This window comes from Hirundo rustica, chromosome 1, assembly GCF_015227805.2.
Source record: "Hirundo rustica isolate bHirRus1 chromosome 1, bHirRus1.pri.v3, whole genome shotgun sequence".
Classification (NCBI taxonomy): domain Eukaryota; kingdom Metazoa; phylum Chordata; class Aves; order Passeriformes; family Hirundinidae; genus Hirundo; species Hirundo rustica.
In genome coordinates this window covers 29,035,645-29,057,793 of record NC_053450.1, presented here as the reverse complement: position 1 = coordinate 29,057,793, position 22,149 = coordinate 29,035,645, and the positions used below count along the sequence as shown (strand labels likewise).

General features: G+C 41.4%; 1 protein-coding gene across 9 annotated transcripts in view; it reads right to left on the bottom strand.

Moving 5' to 3' along the window:
• The window catches only part of PAG1 (phosphoprotein membrane anchor with glycosphingolipid microdomains 1), a 111,938-nt gene that overhangs the window by 46,673 nt on the left and 43,116 nt on the right, over positions 1-22,149 (bottom strand). For 3 of the 9 annotated variants that reach the window (XM_058420690.1, XM_040062949.2, XM_058420701.1), the window contains exons 1-2: positions 3,037-3,351; positions 887-951 (exon numbers count right to left, since the gene is read on the bottom strand). The gene's annotated coding sequence lies outside the window, so the exon portion shown is untranslated. Of the gene's footprint in view, positions 1-886; positions 952-2,909; positions 3,358-7,211; positions 7,360-22,149 lie in introns of those variants that run through there. The other 6 variants (XM_058420695.1, XM_040063003.2, XM_058420692.1 and 3 more) reach the window with 4 other exon arrangements.

Genomic DNA, 22,149 nt, shown 5'->3' with positions numbered 1-22,149 from the left:
TTACGTTTGATTAGTTAAAATATTTACATTACACATTCAAATGATGCATTTTCCCAGTGACAGGGCTCTCCCTGGTATTTCCTCCTGTACCTACTATGCAGCGGAAATGATTAAGATGAATATTCTGGGTGTCTCTAAACAAGCAGATTAAGGAAACATGCAGCACAGCTGTACTATACTAACACTGCTAGACTTTGTAATACACATACAGGCTGTGTGAACTGCTTAGCACAAAAGCCTGTCTTTTAGGACTCCAAATCAGAAGAGTTGCACATTTGCTCATCAATTTATTTCAGATAGATTCTTCATTTATTGACAAATTATTTGGTCACTCGGTGCCTGAGGTAGAGTAAAACATAAGCCCTGGGAGAGGAGGTGGGGTTGGTGTTGTTTGTTGATCATCAGTCTGCCTGCAGATAAAAGCCTCGAGTGCACTGTGTCTGCAGGGGCACAGAGATGATGGGGACTGCTACCCAGCCAGAGAAGAGTATAGAAGGAAAGGTGACGCTAAAATTGGCAGGGGAAGGCCATGAAGTGATGGTATTTCTGGGAATCAGAAAACACACTGCACACTCCTGTTTCAATGTAACATCACCAAGCTGAATAAAACACTGTGAGTGATGCTGCACCAAGAGGCCCTCCAAACAAACAGCATGAACCTCTCCCCAACGGGACAGTTTGAGGCTCATAGGAGATGAACTGAAATTCAACATCATTTAAGACATACCATCATCTGCATTGTCTTGCTTATTTGTTACACCAAACAAGGGAGAATGCTAATCTCTCTGAGAAGAAATTAGATAGAGTAGAGCAACTTCTCACATAGAAACTTTGTAGTAATGCAAAATTAAGAACTTAAAGAACACATGTAAGGTGTATTCCTTACCTTATAACATCATCCACACAGGTCTTCATATAGGCTCTCCCAGTGAGGAAGCAAAAGCTTCTGGGCTGAAAAAAACAGTGAAGCACTGGTTAAGACATTATCTCAAAAGCCCTGCCTGTGCTTATATCCAGCCCAAACTCTGCTGCATCTTTTTGTTTACAGAAACATATACAATAGACTGAAGTCAACTTTGTACGCAAAAGCTATTTATTTTAAATTGACCCTGCCCACTTAGTGGCATATACTCTGAAGGAAATGGGTTATAGAAGCCTCTGTATAAGTGAGACATGCAACATCTAGCAGACAAATATTATGCGGGATTATTTTGCGAGGAACATGAATTTACTCCACTTCTTTAAACTAAGAGCAAATGAAACTTTGTTTGCCAGTTAAAAGCAATCAGTAAAAGAAAAGTAACAAGCTCTACACCACTGTAAGGCAGCATATTCAAAATAATAAACTACCAATTTTGATTTAACCTAAAAGCCTGCGTGGAGGGAGCGAGCAGGCTCATTACCTGCTTGCCTGGTGCCCAACCAGCCCCACCGCCAGGCAGCCTGAGGGGATGGATTGTAGGGATTAGTGGGCAGGATACTCCTGCAGAAAGGGGATGACAGAAATCCCTGGGCTGAGGGGGCCAGGATAAACACAGATTCTGCATTTTGAGCCAGCAGCTTCACAGTTTTAATTCAGCACTTTGAAACATGATTTCCTTTGGCCATGCTCGGGAATACAGAGTTTGCAGCTCCCAGCCTTTGGCTGGCCAGCTCACAAAGCCCCACTGTTTTTGGCAGAGGAACATCCAGGATGATGGGCAGCGGCTGCCGCTGTCACTAGCAGGATGTTTTCTGGAGTTTCTCCTACAAGGCAATGTGTTTATTCTTTGAAACAGTTGCTCCCTAAAGATTAAAACCGAACAGAAGCACAAAAAGCAGCGTGTGTCCTCTGGGGCTGCTACGTGCCATCGGGCAAACAGGAGGTACAAGCTGTGTTCTCCCAAATTACACAGAACAAACGGTGCTGCACTGGCAGAACTGAGCAAAGTTCTTCAGTACACACACTGTACTCTCCTCGTTTTAACCTCTTCTTAGAAAAAAACCTTTCAAACACCACTTGTGTTATTAAGAGCTCCAGATTTAGAGTTGTGGGGGGGGTCTTCAATGCAGCTGAGCCTGTTCACCCCAAAAGTATGTCAACCTGGGCACAAAAAATGCACAATGGCCACAAGGCTTTTGCTTTTAAGACCATGTTTATTATCATCCCCAAATAGCAGTACACACTCTCAAAAACAGACATAACAACCACAAAGAACAGACAGCAATATGAACAGCAAACACTCAGACAAAATATATCTTTACTTAGAAACTAAAAAAAAAAAAAAAAAAAAAAAAAAGCCATTTAAAATCCACTAGAATAGGATTGAAGTACTAAGAACGCATGAGAAATACTGGCAACAACAATGAAAAAATCTGCTTGGCACAATCATTGTCATTGCAAGGCGGCTGGAAAAATAAACTCAACAATGATTTTTCTTTCTGCTGAGGTATGTGCAACAAATGTCAGATTTTTACCACTCCACGGGATGCATTGTACTCCAGGGAGAACCTTGGGGGGTGAGGAACTGTCTCTGGTAATAAGAAGCATTTACCTTGCCTAATAGCTATTTATCAATGTATTTCTATTAGCAGAATTAATTTACTATTGCATATAAATAGTAACTTTTGGCTTAAAAAGTAAGACGGAGAAGAAAACTAAATAGCTTTTTCTTCCTCTGATGGGAACACATAGAGATTTTCTCATTCCTGGTAACGCAAACTAAGCCCACATAAAGGGGAATAGACAATCTTCAATAACCCTCAGCACGATGCCACTGTATTATTTATTCTCCTGTGGAGTACAGAGGACTTCATAACTTTCCTCCCTTGAGGAAGAAATAATAAGAGTTGTATCACTCTTATTTTAATAAACAACCAAACAGTGAAATGGCCACTGTCTTATGCTACTCTAAAGATAAAAATAGTACCTTCGATTAACAAGGACTCCTCATCCTAGACCCTCTTTGCAGAAGATACGAGGAGAAGCTGTTTTAAACTCCCTCTGGGTGTTAATGCAGCTCTCAGAGCTTCTCACCCCTGTCCCTGGCCGCTCACCGATTCCGTATGCAGGGCGCAGATCCCACCTTCTCCGGCTGCCAAGCGGGCACAGCCTGCGAACAATGCCGCCTCTGTCAGCCCGCCCCAGGAGCAAGGGCACAAAGACACGCTCATCCGCAGCCCCGGACCGCTCTTTTCTTCTTCTTCTTGGAGTACAGGGGGATGAGAACGACTGGGAGAGAAATGCCTATGTGTTTGTGATTGGCCAGAGCTCCGCTGTGTCCAGGAGTGAGACTGTCAGCGCACGACGGGCACCCGGGCGCCTAGAGAGGAGATGGAATCTGAGCTGGCAAGAGCACTCCCTCTCTCGCTTCACACATTTTTGTTTCGGATCCGTGGGTGGTTGCGTGAGCAAGCAGCCGGAATAGGGGAGGAGTTAGACAAAATGCAATTTAGGACTCGGAAGCCTTGTCTGCCTTTCCGAGAGGAGGATGAAGAGGCGAAATCGCAGCGCGCTGACAGAGCAACGTGCCCTTCCCACCCCGCCTGCTGCCACCTGCCTCCCCAAAGTTCCCGGGAAAGCGCCTCTCCCTGCCCGGGCGTGATCCCTGGACAGAGCCCGGGCACAGCGGCTGCTCCCGACCCCCGGTAAGCACACTCGAGAGCCTCCGAGCACGCTGGCTGCTCGCTCCTGCCCCACTGCACTAGCCGTTCCATTTTCAAGGAGGCGCGATGCTCCACGAGCAACTAGAGGATGAAACAATAAACGACATCCTCAGCAGATGTTTACAGCTGTCACTAGGCAGAGGAGGAGACAGCAGCAGCGTAAATCCGAGTTTTCTGCAAAGCTTTTCTTGGAAATCAGAAAGGCAAAGCCAAAAGCTCTTTTAAAATCAGATGTCTATAGTTTTCTTGTTTTGAAAGGATTATCATGTGCATATATTTCATGCAACTTCAGCTTTGTTTTCCTTCTTACGAGAAAACGAGAAGCAGTGTCTGGCTCAAGATGAGGCTGTGATGATTCCTGCTGAAACCAATTAGAATATTGGTTTAACTCAAATATTCCCAAGCCAAACTCTATGATAGATGTGAGATGTTTCACATTCTTCCACATTCATTACAGTTCAGATCTTAAAACACTGCAAGTGAGTGGAGCAGCAAGCAGCATTGTGTTTTCTTCTTGAAGTAAATACCAAGGGACACAACCCTTGGGTGCAGCACTGCTATCAACTCATTGCAGTCCCTGATGGACAATTGCAGCCTTACAGTATTTTCCCATGCAATTAGTATTAATTGGTGACTTGCTGGCAATTGCCCTGGGGCCCCATCTCACCCTTTTAGCCAGTCCTACCAGATCAGCCTTGAGATGATCACCAGGGCTAGGCAGCATCCTGCTGCCCCACCTCTCAGGGCTCTTTCTTGCTCTTATATTTTTGGGGACTTTGGCAAGGGTTGTCTTGAGTAACAAACAATCAAAGATATGCCTCTTCCAAATTAATATACTTAAGTTTGTAACATGAGACCGCAAAGCACGAGGGTGACTTCTAAAGGGAATTTATAAGCACCTTTTAAAAATACGTTGTTTTGAAGCATTTCACCAAAGCTAAACTCCAAAGTAATTTTCAGGAGAACTGAGCAGTAGTGCTCAGTTCAGTGTCTGGAGAGTAACAGACCTGTAAAACTCTGCATCTTGTACTCAAAATTAAGCTGATACAGGACAGCTGGAAATGAGCAATCATCTCTTCTAATTTTATTATTTAATAACAATTCTTAAGGATTTCCTTATATCTATTAATAAGATAAAACTTGTCTTAAGAATCTTGTCAAATGGACTTAAGCAAGTTCAAGAGTGCTTTATAACAGCAGCACCCCACAACTTCATGGCAATAAATAAAATCAGATGTTCTTTGACTGAGCACTGTAAACATCTAGAACATATTTCAGAGCAGCTTCCAGGTCGTTTTCACAGCATGAATGTCCTTTTGCAGAATTACATAAGTAATCTCAAAACTTTAGAAACCGGTGCTGAGCTGGTTGTTCAGAGTCAAAAGGATGCCTGCAAAGAGAACTGTGCAGGGGTCAGCCTACACACACCACTCAAGATATAGCAAAGGATGAAACATCTAGTGGTAAAAGACTTTAGGAAATGCTTGTGGCCAGAGGCAAGCAGAACTACTTCAACTAAAACAGGTCAAGTATAGTCAAGAGCTGTCCAACAGGCCAGCTTTATTCCTTTTCCTTTTTCTGCTTCTCCTAAGTTTCCAGTCCACATAAATCAGTGGTCCTTGGTGTTACTCTTCTCATATCACTTTTTTCTTTTACTGTACAACATTTAGAAACCATAACATAAATAGGTGCATAGAAATAGTGTATTTTGGCTTGGAGGTAGTTAAGAACACTAAAGATGGTTATTTCTCTTGGAAACTGGAGTCTGCCTGTGCCATCTCACTTCATCTCCAACAAGTTGTGCCTTTAGATTTTACTTAAGGGATCATGTACTTAGTGTACATAAACTCAAATGTGAAAGCCAAAACTCAGTCTTTACACTGGTCAACAGATGTAGAGAGATTTATCACTTACATATAAGTTGTTTATATGACGTGGCTTATTGATTTTTTCTTTGGAGATACTTATCTTCCTGAATCTTTGTGATCCTACTTGATTTTCATTTTTAAAAGACCTTACTGTCTTTTTCCCCCCACATCTATGGCAAGTAAAGATCCAGATATTATTTGTCAGGGTCCTATGAAAAAATGAATACTTTCAGACTATTTGACTATTCTCACAAATACTTCAGAAGTGCAGAAGAAAACCTCACTTTCACTGGTGTAATTTCCCAGCAATTCCATTAACTTGCAGTATCTTTGGATCTACACCGTCAATCTGAGATAGCCCTCACCTCTATCTCACATATCCTTAGCTTTCAAAGTTTATAAAACCACAAGGATATTACTCAGGGCAGCTTAGGTGGCAGAAGAATTCTGTCACTCAGTAGAGGGATGGAATAAGGAACCACAGAATAAAAGTTTCAAGGAAGAACTTCTCCATAAAATCATTCCTCTTCAAGAGGAAGAAGCACAGCACACATCCTCTGGCAGGGACAGGAAGGTGCCATATATGTCTTTGGAGGTGTAGAAAAACTAGTAAGATTTCTTAGTATGATGAAAAATCTGGTTTGCTTACAGGATTTTAAAACACACACATGTTCAGGCTACCACTTTACATCTACAACTATAAGAAAGAGGGACTCAACATTCAGTTCTCTGAAAACAGAAGGCCGAGAGATTCTTTCTCCAAATACATATGCCAAGACTTAGTCACTGTCACTCTAATACGCTGATAACAAATTCAATCTTTACAAATACATAGCAAACATCTTTAAACAAATTATGAACATCTCTGGCCATACAGATAAGACTTCCACTTGTAAATTACTTCTCTAAATAGGTGTTATATCAAATCTCCAATGTGTCCAGGATAGATGTGTTCAGCCTGCATTAGGTGATAATGAAGCCTGAACCCGAGAGATCTTAGTTAAATTTGGATTAGCTGTTGATGAAAACCAATTTGATAACACTGTTTATTCTAGACTTCCCTCATTTACAGTTTTTCCATTCAAACTTGTCACAGCTATTCCTTCTTTCCAAGAGCCTAGTTTTATTTGTAGTGTTACATGGCTTTGGTACATGCACATCATCAGGTCCTTCTACTTGCCTGAGACAAATGCTGGATCATACCAGGTCCTCTCCGTCTATGGAAGCCTAAACACAAAATTACACTTACTCAAGCATCACCTCTGGCTGGGAGCCTATCTCCTACACATGCTGAAGACAAACACACACCAGACTGCCCCCACTGCTAAGAGGTCTGTATTCCATTTTGAGCTACTGATCAAATGGAAGTGTTTTGCTAGGGCACAGATCATTTGGGTCTACTCTCTGTTCTCTGCTAAGAGCTCGTTAACTCCTGACTAACTCAGGTCATGTAGATTTTTAGCCTGGCATAACCTGTATGTGTCCAAAGCCCCTTCTCAGAGCAGTCAAGTCAAAGCCTTACGAAGATCTGACGTTTACCAATATAATCTAATATTCTGTACTGCAAGAATGCAAATCATTTTCTTACATAATTTTTCATATGGAAGTTGGTTTGCAACATTACAGTACTTATGAACTACTACATGTCCAGTAAAGTATTTAAGAATAACTGAGGTAATTTGCAAATTTATTTCTCACCTGTCTGATAAGCACTGATAGTGGAACTGAAACTTTCACCCCATCTGAGTTGAAAGCATTTGCTCATGGCTCTTTGGCTTCCATTTGTGGTGACCAGAATTTCCAACTGTTTTTTCACCCCCATACTTGATAGATTTGGGCTTGTTTCCTGCAGACAAGACCAAATGTATTCAATCCGTTACAGTCAAGACTAAATACTTACATATGGTTTCCTAATGTTACTCATTAGGACATAGATGGCTACAAATGTGCTTCCTTTGACTTCAGCTGTCTTTTATTCTTCCCTGCAGCTTGCTCGTTTTTGTTAAAAATGAAGAAAGGAATCAAATTACTAAGTTTTCATTTTCCACTCTAATTTTCAAAATTATGCCATTTGTAAGGCCCAACTATTCCATGACAAGTTTTTTACATCGTTTAGCAGAACAAAAATCTTGAAGGAACAAAAATTTTTTTGTTGTTTAATCCTCTCCTGCATCCACCCACTTTCTCTATTTTCCACTCCTTAATTAAATTTCAGGTCAAAGATCATTCTGACTCAAGATATCCAAATGTTTCCAGATTTGGCTAAAAACTGCAAATCCATTATCCTATACTGGATATATGTCATATTTAACCAGGAGAATCTCTCCTGAATTATTTGAATACATGGACAAGATCTGATTATCTAAATCAAATTGCTAAACTCTAATGCACAAGGGATTTTTTTTTTTTTTTTTTTAAGTCAAAAATGATTAGAGTACACTCAAAATAATTGATCACACTGTAAGATACTAGTGGGCAGAGGTTCTGGAAATGGAAGTGACACCACTCTAATCAGGAAAACAGCCACAAGAAGATATAAATCTATTTATTAGGGTTTAATTTTGAGATTATAAGTGCAAGAGACAAAAAATTACATCCTCCTGTCATTTGTTGACAAGCTGTGACAGAGAGAAGCTTTGTCACTACTTCATCACCATCCATGACTGCTTTGTATCTCACCTTCAATGGCTGACTTGCATTTTTAAGTCCTGATCCTGTCAGACCTGTTTGAATTATCCCAGTTTTTCTGCTATGAGTGGTGGCAACCTACTCAGCAAAAACATACCAGATAAAACTGTTTGTGCTCAGGAAACTGCATTATATGAAAAGTAATTATTAAGTTGTGACTTTTTCCGTACAAGCATTTGCACAAACTATACAAGTTCTCTTACCACATTATTGCATCAGTAATAGAGGTGTCCAGAGCATTTATTTATTGCTAAATCAAGGAACATAAAAACAGAAAAACCTCCACAAAAACAAACAAACCCCTCCCCCCACAGAAACCTTTGTTTAACCACAGTGAATTGAGATAGTGTTAATGTTCAAAGTTTAATTTCAGGAAAAACAGGATAGGATGTAGACTGTCAGCTAACTGTTCTTGTTCTCTTTGATTATCACTATATCTTTCGGAGTGAAAACTGGTTTAAAAATCAGGAAAAACAAGATGGACAACCTTAGACCCAATCCAAACAAAAAGCTGGTTAATTACATCAAACATTTCTTAATGCAACTACAGCCGTTTGTGGTCTCCTCCTAAGTACCCACAGGACAGAACAGTGAGCTGGCTGCCCCTGCACCTGCTTCGTGACACCAGACTGAAATCTATCAATGTTGCCCAAAGTTTCTGGTACAAAAGAGAAAAAAAATCCTAAAGGATCTGCTGACCCCTTAGATTCAAACAGCTTTTGAATCAGGTGAACAACAGATCAGTAAGATATGGTGTTTCCACCTTTTTCTGCTATTGTTGTTGTGGGATTTTTATGCTTTTTGCCTGGACTCCACTCTGCCTTGTGAGAGGTCAGACCTGTTTCTTTATCTAATATTGTCCTTCAATATTTTGTTCTCCCTTGGAGACACCTGTCACGGGATGGATTGACACGTACCTGAAAGCCTCGCCCAAGCTCGGTTCACAAGACTGAACTGAAAGAATTTAGAGACTAATTAAAAAGGAATTTAAAAAAGCAAATCTTTCAAGTGCCTGATAAAGCAAGTCTTACACAAGGGTGCCAAGAGACTGGGCCCTGCCCTTCTTTAAAACATACTTTAAACAATCACTTCTGGGAGTGAAGTGGCCCAATAAGCCCGAGGTGTCTGTCCACCAGGGGAGCTCCATAAAAGCTCTCAAAGTATCTGCTAACAAAGGCTTTGCCCTGGTGTGGTGGTGCAGAACTGTTTTATTAAGTTTTTATAAGAAGTTTATGTTATGGTTCATTTCACTGTATCCCCAATGTTGTATCCCTTTTGTGTTGTACAGACAACACCTATATAACAAGGTGTTTTGTGTCAGTCCTCCCACTCCTCACCTGACTTGTAACATCCCCTCTGCCCCAACCCCCCTCTCTGGGGCAGCCTGTCTGTCACTTTGAGGAGCCCTCCCAGGTTGCGAAATCTCAGGAGAGGGCTTCAGGTGATAGGCCCCTGGGGGGAATTCCTTTAGCTTTGGATTTTAGTGGTCCAAGGCTTGGGGGTGGGCACACTTTGTTACCCCCTGAATCCCCTGATTTGTTGTCTTGTTGTATCCTCCCTGGAACCCCTCCCCCGCTTATAAGGGGTAGGAGGGAGGAAAAAACTCTCTCAGCCTCTCAGCTCGGAGCTCTCGGCCTGGAGCTCTCTCTCCGCTCTTGAGCTCATAAACATCTTTTAACCTGCTGAGAGCCAGCCTTTTCTCTTCTGCTGCTGTTGTTGTCACGACACTATTGGGTCCAGCTGCTAAGCCGAGAAGCCAAAACGAACTGGGACCTTCTGTGGCTGTGTTGACCTGAGCTAGCCGGAGGTCATCTCCCACCCGGTGCGGGATGGAACCAGACACACCCTGGTCACACAGCAAGGCTGTGACAGAAGCTGATTGGCTTAGGTTTGTTTTAAAATAACTAATATCAACATAATGAAAGCTATCTTGGGCATCAAGAATGCATTCCAGCTAGCAAGCAGAGGCTTTTGGCACGCCCCTACTCCACCAGCCTTTGGTACACGAAAGGCACCTGCCAGGGAGACTTGACCCTGTGACACCACGGCTCTAGTGGAGCATGGCTCAGTAGAGCAGGTGTTGCCAAATGGAAGGTGCTGAGGCAGAGCACCACTGGGCAGCCTTCCCCCTCCACTTCAGTGGTGAATTTTGCAGATAGCTGGCTTTTGGGTGCCACCAGCTTCCACCCTGCTCCTGTGCATGGGAGGTGACGTGGAGTGGACTGATGGACAGAGAGTGCAGAGCATCACTGCTCCGACCAGTGTCCCAACAAGGAGGACTCCCCAGAACATTTGTATGTCTCACTCTTTTAAAAATGACCTTTTAAATAAATCACTCTGCCAGAGAGAACGGAATATGATGTTTAAAGGAAACCTGCAGTAATTTGTGGATTATAAGATTTTATTTTTTTTTTAACTCTTTGAATGTGACTTCTTCATTTGCACGAGTGGCTGAGACAAGCCAGAGTGTTAGTGTGCATATTCACCACCTCCAGACTCTATGCTGGACTAAATGCACTGGAGAAGACAGTAAACAGAATTTCCTATGCCAACTCATTGAACTGGGAGATATGCTAACATAAAACCCTAAATCCCAGAAATGGGATTTGCTTAATCGAGCAAGCCTTGCCAGAAGATGTAATCACACACCACGGAAGATTACATTAGCTTTTTAGAAAAAACCCCACACTTAACCAACTCCTGAAATTCTGCTTTGGTATTTGCATTAAATCCATGCAAATTGTACGGGCTTCAGCATGTGTTTTCTCCCACACCAAAGCAGCCAGATGGACAGCCAGGGATGTGAGAAAAATATTTTCTGTCAAGCCTGAGGGGAGATGCACAAGAAAAGAAGCCCCTATGTGCTTCTCCCCAAGTCTAGTGCATACATCCCACCCCCCCATACTGTGAGCCTTCTTTTCACAGAGATCCCCTGCTTTGACCATGGAGAAAGCAGCAGCCTGGCAGCCAGTGGGCAGTACTCCTGCCAGCACCTCAACCACAGCCAGGAAGTGCACCTGGGGTGCTCTGTGCTGTGTCAGAGCAGGAAAAAGTCTGGGGGGTCCCCATCTTCACTGCTCTGACATCCAGCAAGACCCTGGGAAGAGGGGTCACCCTGTGGCATAGCCGTCAGTTATTCCAACACATAAGGTGGCTTTGTATAAATAGCTTTTGTTCCACTAAAATTCATCTGCACGAGCTTGCTTCCTTCCTAACAGTTGTTAATGGATTTCATTACAGTTTTTCTCCTTTTTCATGTACATTTCTCCCTCCACGGAGGCATGGGAGCAGCTGCAGCCAGCTGTGAGCTTCCCCACTGGGACCGTGACTGCTGCCTCTGAGACACCAGTGACATTCCCCTGATGATGGAGGGCATCTTAACTGCACAAGATTGCTTGCTGCTGCCATGGGAATCTGGGCAGCAAAGCGCTGCTCACAGTCCAGCCAGGGACAAGATGAGCGTGCCTTACACGCTGCAAAAAGGAGAAACACTTCATTTGAATTCAGTGGGGCAGAAGAAACAAATTCATCACGTAGAATGTTTAGGAAAGCCTCAACCCCTCTGAAGTGTTTCAGGAATAATGGTCAACAAATGGTAATCGTACCCTCTTCACCTTTGCTTTTAATAACTGAGGAAGGGAAAGACAAAACATTCATTCTCTTTACCCATCATTTTTAAAATCCAGTTTCTGGGTGGCTCTTAGCATCCTCTCTGCATCAGATACCAGAATTCACCATGAGTCAAAGCTTGAATATCTTTGCTTGGACAAATCTCACAGGAACATCAGCCTGGAAAGCATGCCCTGGGAAACAAATCAGTACTTCCTGACATGGGAAACATCTCAGCCAAAAATCCAAACTAATGTGGATGTCTTCATTGCTTTGCTTTCCTGATTTAATAGAACACAAAGAAAGTACACTCAAATAAGGGTCTCACATGTGCAGTCACTTCAAAACTAAAACCCAGACGTTAAGAATGTGAAATACCAGACACATACAGATATTCTCCAAGTGATCCTATTAGGGCAGAGATGTAACTGGGCTGGCAGATACACTTTCAAAAATTACAGGTCCTGTACACACAGAGGGATCTCCTTGCCTCTCTCCATCAAATAGCTTTTACTGTTTGGTTAATTGTTTTTTTTAAGTTCAGTCTTTCAGCTAATTCCAAATCCTGATAAAACTTATTTAGCTTGATCATAAGCTCATAAAACACAAGAAGAGCTTAATGCAAAAATGTGAATAAGTTAAGCAGTCATTTGGATATTTGCTCATTTAAACAGGGAGCATTCTTTGCTGTAGTTTAATGTTGTCAAGGAAGCAAGGGAGGTGTCAAATGCTTTGGCTTTTGTGTTGCTCCTTACTGATATAATAGTAATTGCCAATTGATCCTTTTAAAAAACCTAACAACACAACAAAAAAACACTCACCATACTATTTGGGGGATTTATAACAATATTTAACAGAGTGGAGAACATAAAAGAATAAGAGCCTGAAGTCATGCCTCCAGGCAAAGTACATATCCCACTATAAACTATGTGCAAAACCACTGGTCACAGATAAAAAGACAAGACAGGCAAGGTCTGCTGTTACCTGTGCCCTACCTTCTCTGAATTCTGCTCTGTGCTCCTGTTCTTCAGCCACCCCTTTTGCTGCAGCTGCATCCCTGTCCTTCCCCTGCCTACTGCTCCAGCCCCTCTCCTCTACCAGCATTAGCAGCAGTACATCTCACAGCACTGCACATTGCCTACTTGATTCATCACTGAATCAACACAACATAAATCCCCCAGGCACACCAAAGCACTGCTACATTAATGCTTCATCTGTGCTGCAAGAGCATCTTTTAAAACGCCTGGAAAATTGTTTTAGAAGACCATGGGTTTGTTCTTGCAGCACTCTAGCCAGGAAGTGGTTAAAAAAGGTGAAAATTCCCAGCAAATAATCTGAAAGACTGTATTCCCATTGGTATTCCCACTCCCATGTTTGCCACTTCTAATCCTATTCTTTCCTATACAAGACTTCGTGCAGTTGCTCTGTTGAAATCATCAGGAAGGCTCTGGCTTTCTGCAGGTGGAAAAGGCCAGAACCTGATCCTGTGTGCAGGAGCAACTCCTCTTCACCCACCGTGAGCCTGCGGTGCTGCATCACTCCTTTATTTCTCCAGACACACCTGCTTAGGAAGAAGCTTTTACAGGAATTGTTTTGAATACATTCGGTCCCATGGAAGCATGCAGCCAAAAAAGTTTAACCCCTGCTCTTGACATAGTCTTTTTCAATACAGATGAGAGTTCACAGGCACCATTTATCCTTCACATTTGTTTCAGCTTTACAATTTCCATTTGCTCAAGACCTCTTGTCACATCTCACTCTTACTTTAGCACTAGCCCTAAAAGAGTTACAGAGATGATCATTTTGACTCAACATCATCCTCCTATCCTCAATTTGCCTTAACATAAAACAGGACAAAAGAAACAGCCCTACACCTCCCTATAATTTTATGTTCTCAATATTAGTGTCTGAAGGGAGGATAAATGCGTGAGAACAAAACAGAGCTGCACACGTGCAAGGGGAAGGATTCCTATCACTGCTAAGAGTCCATCTTCTGCCTTTCTCCAACTTGGCAGTAAACTAGAGACACTGAAACTGTGACAATGAGCAAACAATTCCTTTTAGAAAAGCCTTGTAAGGAACTATTTGATAGCGTTAAAGTTTTTGTCTCTTAAACATGCAATTCTCTCCTGAAAGCAGATAATGTTAAGTAAATACTGGAAAATTAGGTGGCTTAGGATTATACACAGCCAGTTGGGCTTTCTCTAAAGAAACACTACACAGAGCCTTTACAGCCTGTGAAGCTGAGTTTCTAGAAGCCAAAAGAAGCAGCTAAGGGTAACTGAGGGCTTGTGTCAAAGGACAGCAGCAGGCAGGACCCCACACAATGGGGCTGCATTGCAACCGCACTAATACCCTCCTGGCATAAAAGGGCAGGAGCAACAAGTAAGAATTAAAGGGAAGATTAATTCCCAGCGGGTTTTACAGCTAAGAGGCATATTATTGAGGCAGCAACACCGTCCAGGAAGTTTTTAACCTGATAAATATCTTAGTCACCACTCCAAACCAGACCCTGACTCTGTGACATCACAAGCAGGACACCCTGTGAACACTAGAGATGAGGAGGCCTCGGAGAGTTAACGTGGAAAATGGATAACAGAGCATGCCTCCTTCAAATAACCTCACTCGTGGCTTTAGCTTTTGAAAGGAACAAAAAATAAAAGCAAAGAAAAGACACTAGCAATGCTTGTCATCACTGTCAAGAACTGGAATTTACTATATAACCTGAGAAATTATAAATACAAGAGTTTAGGGGTGCAGAAAGAACTATGTGAAATCAGAGCAAAAATGTGCTTTGCAACAAAGCTATGAAGAGTGTAAGAAATAGAGCTGGCAAAAATACTGGTACATTCAAAAAAAACCAACCATATAAATCATCAAGTTCAAATTCAGACTACTTATACTTAGCTATAAGTATGAGAAGAAATACACCTACAAGGAAGAAAATAAAGCAAAATGGACTCAACAAGAAATGTAGCTATGCTAAAAAAAAGCCATAATAAATTCTGTGCAAGTTGTGAAAGATTCTTTGACTTTTTTTTTTTTTTTTTTTAAATTAAATAGTAGAGCTTGCCATCTGTCTGTGGATAGCACACAACAAGAGTCCTGAAGCGCTGAAAAAAACTGTACCAGAAACCTCCATGCTCACTCTGGTATCCCATAGCACAGCCACACTGTAATAAATACGATAGACCAAATTCTATAAATCAAAATTTAGAATTTTATTGTGACACAAAATAACAGTCTCTGATAGCCACAATTAAAAGGACAGCGTCGAACCCCGGATTTCAGCACTGGGTGAACGTGGTAACACACTCTATCAGTATGTCACCCCCCAAGTTCACATTTTTGGTCTGAGGCGGTCCATTTTTATACACTGGTTCGCTGAGGAAAAATCAGGACTCCAAGACTCCCCCTTTCCGAGGCAGCCTCATTAGATATTCATGGTCAGGTTCTGGTGGGGTTGAAAGGATCTTCTCCGGAGAACAATGTTTTGATTGCTGTGTCCGGATACAGTGTAGGGATGTTAATGTCAGGCGGGGACAGGTAAGATATTGATCTGATGTAATAATTTGGTTCTCCGGGTTCTCCATCTCCCTCTTCCGTCTTTGTTCTCCTCTAACGATTCCCGGCAGAGGTTTTCTCATGTCCCTTTTCATGTAATTCTTGGCATACCTCTCTCATGTCCCTCCCTTGCCATCCGTAGCAAAGGAATTCCTCGTGTCCCCCTTCGTGCTGCCTCAGTCCCAGTTAACCCATGGTATACACGATTAGAAATGAACTTACATTTTACAGAGAATGAATTACATATTATAACATTTAACATGAATTAACTTTAGGACATATATCACACACACCAAGTTCAGCTCTCTGCATGTCGTGGAAAGTGTTTCCAAGCAAACCAAGTAGCTCCGCGTGGAAAGCCGTGGGATCCCTGAAGAGCTCCCGTGTCTCCACCGGCATCACGGTCCTCACAAATCCCAGCACTCAAGGAACAAATCCATTTGGCACTAAGCTCACCTAGGGCCTTAACAAAACCATCCACTCTGTCCTGTAGCAATGGATGTCCCCGTGGGAGTGACCCCATGGCGCCGTGTGTCACAGACAGGCCTGCCTCCAGGGGCTGACTGCCTGGGAGGGCTTGCTGGAGGGGAAGAGCCAGGCAGGACGTGCAGAGAAACTGAGACAAAAGTTCTTTCCTCATTCTGCCCTGTGCAAGGATCTGAATCCTCAGCTTCTCTGGCAAATCATCACCTTTGTGTTTTCTATCTTCTCCACTCTGGGCACTGTTACTGCAAGTACTTCCAGGATGAGGAGGCTGCCACCACATCAATATTCATCAAGGAGATCCTGAAGAAAGTTCATTTGCTTTCAGAATTATTACAGTTAATTGGAAACATCTGCTACAACTATCTGTATGCCAAAAGCATCCTGATCTACTAGGCAGTCTCTGCAGGAATACCCACTCTGTCCTTTCTGGAGAGGTTTTGCCAACAGCATCTTTATTGTCGAAGAAAAGACACCATAAGACTAACCGGCCAAAAGCAGAGTTTAAATTGTCTCTGCTCATTTTCACACAAAGTAGTAACATATGTTGTGCTGTCACAGCTGTGAAAGATATTTTCCACTCCATGTTGGCTTTTAACTGCTTTCTTGCAGTGAACCAGGTCAAAGAGTTTTGGGAAGAGTGCTCCCCTCTAATACCCAGCAGCATTCTTAACCTAATAGAGTGCTGCAGTGAGAATATCCAAGCAATCATCATTTTACATTTGTACTGAGATTAATGTCAATATATTACACAAATATAAGTACACTATTTCATGTAATGTGAATGCTAAATGTTTGTTGAAGTATTTATGTGAATAAAGGATAACTGTTTGAATGTCCAGTGGAAAAATACTCCTGTGGGAATAGAATGCAGCCTAACTATGAAGTACTTGTGAATTTCAATAAATATGCACTGAGACCTAGTGAAAATCTGGGCTGGAACTTACAAACACAGAATTTCTAAACAGGTTGTCAATCATAATGAAAACTGCATGTGCAGACTGGACTTCCTAAGTATTATTAGCCTTCTGTCTAAATCCATTGTAATTTTGTTTTTAATAGGCAGAAATGTGAGGCATGATCATTTTAAGTAAAAAGATTCTGTCAAAATTGTGAATTATTAATGGAAATTACAATGTCAAATTTATTTTTTTAAGGAAAAAGATGAACAAGACATTCATATTAAGGAGTGAAGCATGGTTGTATCTCTGATGAAGTGAGATGGATGTTTATACTGTAGACCTTGCCCATAACAGCTGGAGATTTCTTACAGTCTGTATGAGGCAGCATGATGGAAAAATTTGTTAAAAAGGTAAGGAGTAATAACTCAGAACCTCCAAAGACATCTTTGAAGCAGATGCACTTCCCTGAGATATCAGACTAGGAAACCTTACTCAGAGAGAGGAAAAAAAAAAAAAATAGCAAAAGAAAACACCGATACTTTGAGCCAGATTTTTTTATTATTATTAAATTACTATGGGTAAAATTTTCACACAGATGGTCACTATGAATTTTCATCCCAAACCAGATTAGAAATAGATTTTCTTTTTACATGAAGAGCAGAAATCAATATTCTGTAATATAATCTTCTTAGGTCCTTGCCTACCCCAAGGGTAAGAAGAGCCACAAATTTCTTGTTTATGAGTGTAAGAATGCACAATTGTTTGTCAATACCATTAAGAAGTTTCAAATCATGGTGAAAGAACTTGCACACATCAACAGACAGAAAAAATGAACTGTGAAAAGCAAGAAGACCACGTAATGTCTGGATACATATTTTCATTTGGCAGAATTGGGATGCTGATAGCAATAATGCAAAAATAGTAAGGCCGCTGACTGAAAGAGCAACTATTCCCCTATTGCCTAGAACAGAGTAGTTCTCACACTATATTATAACTGCAGCAATAATTAGGATGTGAATTTCTGGTCCAGTTCTCTTCCTTTTGTGTAATAAGGTTATAAGGACTGTCATCACTTCATCACATGAGTTTGACCTAACTGGTTTGCATTTTTTTTCTGCCTTCCTCAGAAGAGACAGTGATAAGGCAGGCAGTGATTATCAGTGAATATCAAGAGATATTAAGTGAATAAACCCATGAATCTCAGCGTTCAGGTTAAAGTTCAATGCCAGTTTAGAAGTATTCTTGAACCCTCATGATACTGCTATATAAAAATAATACAACTGCTCTGCAATTTTAAGGCATAATCAAGTAGAAAATTATAGAGTGAAGTGTATGGTCCCTGAACACAATCATAGGTCTTTATGCCATGAAAAATAAAATTCTTTCACTCATTTGGACTTTGAAGCAGCTTTCTCTCAGAGAAGCAGTGGATAGTGGGCAGTGACACAGCTTCCTCTGTCCCCTTGGGGAAAGCCCTGATCAAGCTTTTCTGGATTCAATGCAGAAATGCAGAAGCTGTACTCACAGGGAAGTGGGAGATGTGCCATTTCTGTTGGTATTAAACAGAACTAGATGACGGAAAGAAAATCACACATTCTCGTCTGTAGCATCAAGTCACTCTTGATTCTCATGTTTGTTGGCTTGCCATGCTGCACGTCTGACACAAAAGACAATCTTACTCTCAAAGCACAGTAAATCAGCAAGTAAAATTCTTGGAATAACAACACTGAAATCTGTCCAATACTTTCCTAAAAATGCATATTAAATCTGCCTCAGCCATGGAAAGTTGATTAATGTGTTTAATATATTTGGAAGAAATAATCATTCATGTCAAGGGTAAACAATGCAAGCATGGAAAATGGGTGAGAATAATATGAAAAAAAAAAAAAAAAAGAAAAAAGGCAGATGCTTCAGGATACAATCCCACTACCGATAACCATTGTCATGGCTAATCCAAAAAGCAATATGCCCTAATTGGAGTAAACTGTCATCTCCACTGCGTGATAGGTAAGGCAAAATGAGCATTAGCATATGAATAAATGAAACTAATGACCAGATTTTCTGTGAAATCTTAAAATTCTGCTTTTTCAAGATCAGGGAGAACAGAAATAGTGACACATGCTTTCTCCTGAAATCCACAGAACCCAACAAACCTCAAAGGAACATGTGCAAGGAGGGAAGATGAGCAGCCACAAGAGTGGGGAAGAAGCAGCGTCTGCTCTGACCCAATGCAAGCACCATAATCTCAGCTGCAGGCTGATCCTGAGGCCCAGCAAAACACCCACCACATCCTCCTCTGACACTCAAGCTCCCTCCTCAGTGCACCAAGGTCCCCTCCCAATGGCAGTATCGAAGCAGCAGAGAAACCATGCTTTGGCCAGAGCACAGTGATGGTACCTAAGGGTACCTGCATATGCCTGCCCTTGGCATCGTGTGCTGCTGGAAGGTGGCACAGCAGGGCTCATACTTACCCACAGTGTGCCTGCCATGGAAAGCCAACTCGACCAAACAATCAATTTAAGAGCTCCAGCGTGCCTTTTGGGAACTGCAAAAATGTGGGACGTGGCACTTACCTCCTCATCAGGACACGGCTCTCTCTTGTCTTCCAAGAGCAAAACTTACGTGCTGTAAAAAGGGATTTTTTCTATTTCTCTGCAGGCAGGCCCAATATTTAGGTTGTGCTTATGAGCAGTGATGGCTGATCATCCAAAGAGGAGCAGAAACTCAGCACATTCCCACAGCAGCAAAGGGCCTGGCATAAGCGGATGTGACTGAAAACCATCCCTCCAGGAGCTGCAGAGTTTTCTCTCTCTTAAGTCTCCCCCTTTCCTGCTGTGCTGCAGCTGCGTGCACAAGAACACATCATCCTTCCCGCTGCTCGCAGTGCACAGACACAGACACCACTGGGGAATGCTTCAAACACATGGAAGCAGCCAGCAATTTAATTAAAACATCCACACACGGAGAGGCACGCGCACAGCCCATTCCTCAAGAGAAACACCTCAAATAAATGCAGGAGCACAGGACTGCAAGGAACCTCACCAGTCCCTTCTATGAACTCCATGATGCTCCATCCTAAAGATCCTCTGTATTTTTACCTCTGCTACACCTGGAAAAGTCTGTTAATGAGCCTCAGAGATAATCAGGAACTGGATTTTTATTGCCTGGCCTCACTTTACCCAGACTAAAAAGCGCGGCCTTGCACTTTGCACCATTACATTTCATGCCGTATCTATCACATCAACTCATAAGAAAACATAGTCCTTGTGTGATCCTCTTCTGAAATGCCAGTGACTCTTACCATTGAGTCACCTATAAATACATAATAATTGTCACCTCTCAAATTCATAAGCATACTACTGCTTATTCATGACAATGATAGGAAAATATTAAACATGTTTCATCTCCTTTGAGGAATTTAATTAGTAGATTCCCTTTAGCCCAACACTTCCCTTTTAAGATGAATATTGACATCTCCTCTTTATTCAATTCTCTACATACTTAAAATTTCTTCTATGAATGTTCTTTTTCTCCTGCCATATTGATAGATCGCCATGTGGATACCACATTCGAATTCTTTATCAAGATTGAGATGAATCACATCTATTGCTTTTATTTAGCAATAGAACTGAAGAAGATGAAACAGCTAACCTTGGCACAAAAATATTTGTTAATAATTTTTGATTTTATCCCATTTTCCATTAGCTTCCCTGACTTTATTATGTTGTTCAACATTGGTTCTAAAATATTATGTATTCTAGAGGTTAGCCTAACAGGCTGTTATTTTCCCAAATCCACTTCCACTGGCACCATCTCAAAATCTGTAGTTTACATTTTATATTTCTCATTCTCATGCACCAGTGTTCAATATATTCATTAGAAAGTCTGCAATCTTATGTAACAAAAAATGGCTTTCCAGGGAGGAGCAAAATTACATTTTAGAAGTAAAATCTGACAACCTCTCACTGCAAGCCTCTGGAAAAGAAATGATGGATATTGTTTCTCTGCCTTGTCCCTGAAACTGCACTGCTGTTTTAATGTTGCATTACACTGGTTTTCTTCAATAGCTAATATGGGAAACATGATTCGTTTTAAAGAGGCCTCCCAAATCAAACCTAAAATCAAATACCTCCCCATAACTTAATAGGTTAAAAAGGTCAAGAGTCTCTTCACCACCAAAGTACTTGTCCATTTCTCAACAGGAAATTTCATTTCTGTCATCTGGAGCAAATGTGTGCTATGCAAATCGCATTCAGAAACTCTACTGCACTTAGAAACTAAACCTGCCTTTTGCAGCTTCTGCTTTAAACATCATCAGAGTCTGGAAATGAAACAAAGCCTTGTCTCACTGACATACTCCTGCATTAACATGAACTCCAACAAGTGAGTTTAAGTGCTTTTGGCCACCAGCTGTGGAACTCTGCTCTACATTCCACTGTACACTACTCTACAACCTAATTAACAGCCCTGCAAATATTCCAGATATCTGCTAATATTATTCACAAAAACATATATCAGAAGTATGTGTGAACACAGATATGTTTGAAAAAAGAAAGAGAACAAATGTGCAGCTCCAACTGATACCGTTATTAACTCGTTCTCAGTGGCAGTATCATACACAGGGTTAGTGTAAGGTTAATGCATACCCCACACTGTGACCTTTCAGACTGAATTTAATTGCATCCCTACCAACGATACAGCAAAATGATAAGGTGCATCCTGATTGATTTTCTTCCTTGCAGACCACAAGAGCTCGTTTCAACCAAATCCTGCGATTAAATTTACAGCACAACCGACAAGGAGTTTTAAATGATATACACCCTAATCTAATATTTGAAACTGTTATATCAAAGACTCTCTCCATTATAAGCTGCAAAATCCCTATTTGCCTCTTCTGTAAACCCGTTACACTATGTACAGCATTATCCTTCAATTGTTAGCGTGCTTAAAATGTGTGTCTAACACTGTCAGAGCCATGCTGTCAAGCGTTAAAGAGCACTTTTAGGCATTCTGCCCCTGTAATCCTTGGGGACTTCAGTAACTACAAGTCAGGGGAAAATCAAAGTAAAGAGAAAAGACAGGGCATCATGAGCCTAAGTGCAATGTAATCTCGTGATAGACATTTCTACTCTACATGCACAACACATTTAGGTTCTACAAGAATTTTACTATCTCTACTCCAGTAAAGCTGGGACGAGTATGTTTGTTAACATACCAGTGCATGGTGAAGTACCTGAACTGGAAAATTTTGTCAGAGTATTTTACGCACTGTGATTACTGTATAAAATATTATATGCCTCATTATAGCAGGGCTTATTCAAGACTTAGTGCCTTTTGTTTGACAACAACTTGGATTTTTTGTAAATTTGTCATTAGTCTTTCAAATAATT